Raw genomic sequence first — 6,000 nt, 5'->3', positions numbered from 1 at the left:
TTCATACTAATATGTTCATAAGCATTGCATTCTCAGTATTTCAATTGGTCAAAATTGGCGTACTTGATATTTAAGTCTCTTCTACCCGTTGATTTAAAAATTTCATCTTTTAAATCCCCGTGACGGAGAAACTTAAATAGGGACATCTGTCATACCCCAAATTTTGACTACTTTTCTCTATTTTTACCCATTTTATTCGTATTTTTAAAGTCGGAAATTTTCGCTATTTCAGACGAAATTTCGGCAGAGAGGTATTTTGAAATACCTCATTTGGTTACGGAAAGGGACAATTTCACATCTTTTCAATTCATTTATTTTATCTTTATTATTTTTTAATTCTCATTATTCAACTTCCTTTTTTTTACTTTTTGTTTTTTTCCTATTTACTTTGTTTCCATTTTTACTATTATTTTTGTTTCCATTTTGTTATTATTTTCCTTTAAGGTCACGTTTTCTTTCTTTAAAGATAATCCTTTTTTCATTTTTGTAAGTTCTTTTTTTAAAGTTCTCTTAATATCCAGCTTTAGTCTTGTCCACATGTCATGTATCCATTGGTTATTAGTGTCCCAAAATAGGGTTAGGTTGTGTTGTATCCCAAAATACGGAGATGAAAACTGCAAAATCAGGTTCAAAATTAAGAAATCATGAATATGCTTAAGAAGTCAAGAACCAACTGAACTCGAAAACCCCTTTAAAAAAAACTAAACAAGGAAACCATACACAATCTTCTTGGTATTTACATTGTTCCTTATTGATAATATATTTGAACAAAAACTCCATTGAGGAATGTAGATCTTTACAAGTATCCACACTCTTTCATTGCTCTTGATTGCACATAGTAGTAAAATTCAACCTTTCAAAAACAAAACAAAAATCTTATCACATTTCACAACAATAAGATTAAGAAATGTAGAACATAATTTTTCAAATTAACAATTTGGCAACAAATGTTCTATAAAGGAACTTAATTTTTTTTTAATTAAAGATTTGATAACAACCAATCCATAGACAGAGAAGAAAAAAAGTTATAATTGAAGATTTCAAAAAGACAGTTGTATCTTCTTGGCAAGTATTACCTAAAAAATTAAGCTTAATACATCTTCTTGGTAAATATTACCTAAAGAATGTGTAAAAAATAATGTAATGAAAGATAACAATGTTAGTATTTTATAACATAGAGTATAAAATCGGAAAAGAGTATATAAAATACTAAATCGTTACCTAAATATAAGTTAAGGGACAACATGAACAATTTTCCCACAAATCAATCATATAACAAGATCTAAAATAAACACCAATGAATCTTGTTAGTCAAACCTTGATGAAAATCCAATTATAGACAATCAAAATTCTTGAAATTTGATATCATCTGCAGTTATTGCAAATCATCAAAGACTCAAATGTTATAATAAATGTAAGAGATTAGACAACTTACGACTCCATAAGCATATAAGCAACTAGAAGATATACTAGTGGGTATATGAACAATAATTAAATGATTGGATTAGAATTTTAAAAGACTATTTTAATAAAAAAAAAAGTCTTTAAGATTTTAAAAGACTGTGTGAGATTGTATTGATTCTGTGAGATTTTAAAAGACTTTTTATGTAAAAGACTTTATACACTCAAAATTTTAAAGGATTTATCACACTGACTTTTAAGGATTTCAAAGGATTTTATGTGATTTTAAAATTTCAAAGGATTCAATGAATTTTACGAGAAAAAGAACAAACTTACAAACATGAATGATAAAAATAATGAACAAATAAATTCTAGCGTTTGAATAAAGAAAAATAAAACCAATAAAAAATTCTTTTACTATTGATTTTCAAATTTTAAGAATTTTATAACATTTTAAGGGACTAAAAAACACTCTAACACATTATTCTCAATACACATTTTTTATTTGTTAAAAATGTTATTCCCACAAAATTCAATTGTACATATTTAAAATTATGCCAACACTTATAAATCTTTCAAAAAAATATATTGTGTCAGCAGTTACAAATTGGTTGAGTTACACGAGTTTACCGAGTGTTAACTCAGTCAAACTCGTTAAACCTTCCAATTTCACCAGAAACCGATTTTACGTGAGATAGAGAGAGGGAGAGAGGGGGGATGAGAGATGAGAGAGAGAGAAACGAAGAGATAAAGGAGAGAATAGGGAGGGGGAGGGAGGGAGGGAGGGAGGGAGAGAGAGAGAGAGAAACTTTTAAAAGAAAAACAATCTCAAGAAATCTCATCTTTTCATGAAATACTTTTTCTTGTTAAAATTACACTACAAAATCCATCAAAATCCAATTTATTAAACAATCCTTCGAAATTTGAATGATTTTGAATACCACAAGACTTTTTTTAAGTGATGAAAAGTCTTGATTGAATATCTCAAGACTTTTTTAAAATGACAGAGTCTTGATTGAATACCACAAGACTTTTTTTAAGTTGCAAAAAGTCTTGATTGAATACCACAAGACTTTTTCATAATTAAAAAGTCTTTTAAAATTCCATATAATCCTAATCCAATACATCCCCCTAAATGTAAGACTAACGATGAAAATTGTTTTCAAATGTACCTTCTTAGTCAAGCTCTCACTTGATCAACATCGATCCCCTTGACAAAATACTTAAATGAGTACAAACCAGCTCGATCGAGAAGATGGATTACAACTAGTGGTGAACAACGGGCGGGTTCAGGAGGTTTTAGGTTCAAAAGCTCAACCCAACTGAACCTATTGGTGAAGATACAAGACCTAATTTTACCCAATCTAACGACTTGGTTTTTACGGGTCACCAAGTCGGTTAATACAGGTTTTAATAAGCCCAAAATGAAGAAGGTGAAAACAAAATTATGGATCTTTCTTTATTAAAAAATAAATTAAAATAATTTCATATCTATAATTTTTGTGAGTTAATGGAGACGAGGGAAACAATTGATTTGTAAGTGAGATAAAATTTGTATGATGAGAGAACAAAAAATACAGAAGATGAAAAATGAAACACCAAATCTCCCTTCACAAAATTCTAGATCTATAACTAAGATAAGATTTGAGAAGGGGAAGAAATTGATCTGAATTATGTTGAATCAGATCCACAATCGTGTAGTTTTCTTGATGAGATATGAGGGAAAAATGAATCGGATGAAAGATTTGAAAGAAGTTTAGGGAAAGGAAAGATTGAAATAGGTGATGGGAAGCAAAAGTGAAAGTAGGTTTTTAGTTTACCCCTTTCTCAAGTAATTAAATATTCAAATCAACAAAAAAAAATTGATAACTCGAACGGGTTCGGTCATCATCGCCCTGGATTTTTTGACCCGGACCCGCCCATAATAACCTTGGCCAAATTGAAATTCTGACTTGTTGTTCAGCAACTCGATTGAAATCGCCAGTTTCTCTCTTCTTCTTTTTTGGGTTTTTGCGGGTTAGGCCGGGCCTCGGGTATTTTTCCAACCTTAATTACAAATATTGATGACCATGCTAGTCATTTATGACACTATATTTAAAACTTTCAAAGATTTGTGTGATTGATCTCCAATCGATGTGGGACTTATTAAAACACCCACAATTAAGCTTTGGTTGAAACAATCTTCTCCAAGATCATATTTCTACAATATACACAAGTATTGCCTATTTCTTCTCTAGTGAGAGAAGTTTCCTTTTTTCTCAAACCTATGTTCTTCATCCTAGGACTAAGCATCAGACGGTTTTGAGCGGGTGTGGCCTGAAAACTGCCCATCTGAATGAAGCTGCAAAGGGGGAAAATTCACCCATTCTTGATCGTTTGAGCCACCAGTTTGGGTGGGTTGCGGGTTGTGTTGGAGACGAGTGTGACGGGTGGGTTCAATCGGTTTGGTAAGAGGAATGAAGCTCAAAACCCATATGAAAATGGCAAGTAACAACACGTTCAAACTGAAAGACTTAAAATTGCGACTTCTTTATGCTTTTTCACACCTTCAACAGTATACAACACCATCTTCTTATGTGATATGTCCGATGAGAACAGTTGAATGGCAACGGCGGCAGAGAATGCTCCGGTGTGACGGTAACGAAATTAGGCGCATATCATATTGACATGAGTCGTAATTGTAGCATGTGAATGATAATTGTTGAAGATTGTGATGAGATTGTGAATGATAATTGTTGATGATAAGTGTGCTTGGTGAGTACTTGATCGTGATATTTGAGATTGTTATGTGAATGTGTATATTGAATTAACTGTTTATGTTAAGTACTCGGAATTTGATTTAATTCATATATACTCAAACTTATTTTATTGATTATGATTGATGTAAAGCTTACCCCCCAGTGGTTTTGACCGCCTACCTGTCTGTATGGATGGGTAGATGAAGTGCAGGGTTAGTTGCTTTGGTGAGTTGCTCTGATCTAGGTGTCTGTTTATGATTGTTCTGGATTATCTGTTGTGGAGTTATTATGTTTTGGAGATTTACCCAATTGTCGGAATTTGGAGAATTTTTATGATGTTGTATTTTGATTTCTTAGCATGTATGCTTTTGAATTATATGGTTTATATCCGCTGCAACTGTTGAGAATTTTATACATGCATGTTGTTTTGGTTTTTGTTGATGACGTAGCGTATATTTCTTGAATATTTATATTATTCGCGTGTTTTATCGCTTTAATAGAAATATGGTGTTACACCTAACCTTCATGCAGAAGATAAACTTCAAGTCCACCTCTTCTGAACTAGAACTGATGCAAAGGAATGTAGAACTTGAAGTAGAAAACAAGAAGCTTAGAAAGGAAGTTCTTGAACAGAAGCTACTGCTGCTGGAATACAAGTCATCCACAAAAGCGCAGTTAGATGAAGCAAGGGCTAGAGAAGAAAGATTGGTCAAGAGTAATGAAGAATTCAAGCAACAAATGAATAAAAAAGCAGATGAAACACAGAGAGTGATGAAACAAATGATGGAGATGATCCAAAAACAAGCCCAACCTTAGTTGCACATCATTAGCTTGTTTAGTTTTTGTCTATTATTTGTTTTCTGCTCATTGTTTTTATGCTTTTGAATTACTACTAGTGATCAATTTTGTGTGCATCTGAATGAAATGATTATGCTTTTGAACTTCGTTCTTGCTCTGATATATATATTAATTTAATTTGCTTATGAATTTATTTATTTACAGAATTTCTCACTGTTTTTCTCATCTCTTTCTTTTTGTTGATGACAAAAGAGGGAGTAGATGTATGGTATTTATAGGCTCTGAGCCCCATTAATTTAATTTCAATCAAGTTAAATTAATAGGACCTTCTTCTATTCTCTTAGTCTATTTATGTGAGATTATTCTGAGAGTTACTGCGTTTTTAAATGATGAATTTAATTGACATGGATAGAACTGGGGGGGGGGGGGGGGGGGGCATATTTTAAATACTAATGTTTGTCATCATCAAAAAAGGGGGAAATAGTTGGAACAAAATATGTTTAACATTACCCTTTGAGAGTTTTGATGATAACAAGGTATTAAAAATTGTCAATTGGATATGCTAATATTTGTTCAAATGTACAGGACTATAGACAAAAATTTGACATCCTAAAAAGGTCTTGGAAGAACAATAGAGATCAAAAGAATCAACAAAAAGGAAGCTTAAAGCGTCTGAAGAAAACTGTTCCTGAAGACAAAATGCCCCTGAAGAAAAAGTGCTCCTGAAGTGGTGACGTCATCAGAAGCTGAAAATCACCAGAAGTTGCAATTCATCAGGAGATGCAACTTAAAGCTTCAAAGGTTGTTTAATGGATTTAATCTCGTCTAAGCATTGCAAAAGACTAGAAAAGTGAAGCAACGGCTAGTTTGAAAGGATTTGAAGGCATTGGATGCTTGTTCTTCAAAGAGCGATAACAAAGTACAATTGTACGAAGTGTACAATCACTAGCTCCACTACTCTGTTTTTGTCTCTGCTACAAGGCAAGAAAAACAGCTCTGCCTGCAACGATGTTCCTTCACAATGGGAATATATTTGAAATTGATCCTTTATAGGACAATAACC

This window comes from Medicago truncatula, chromosome 1 (assembly GCF_003473485.1).
Source record: "Medicago truncatula cultivar Jemalong A17 chromosome 1, MtrunA17r5.0-ANR, whole genome shotgun sequence".
Lineage (NCBI taxonomy): Eukaryota > Viridiplantae > Streptophyta > Magnoliopsida > Fabales > Fabaceae > Medicago > Medicago truncatula.
The sequence above is the reverse complement of the archived record's forward strand: the minus strand, read 5'-3'. Positions refer to the sequence as shown.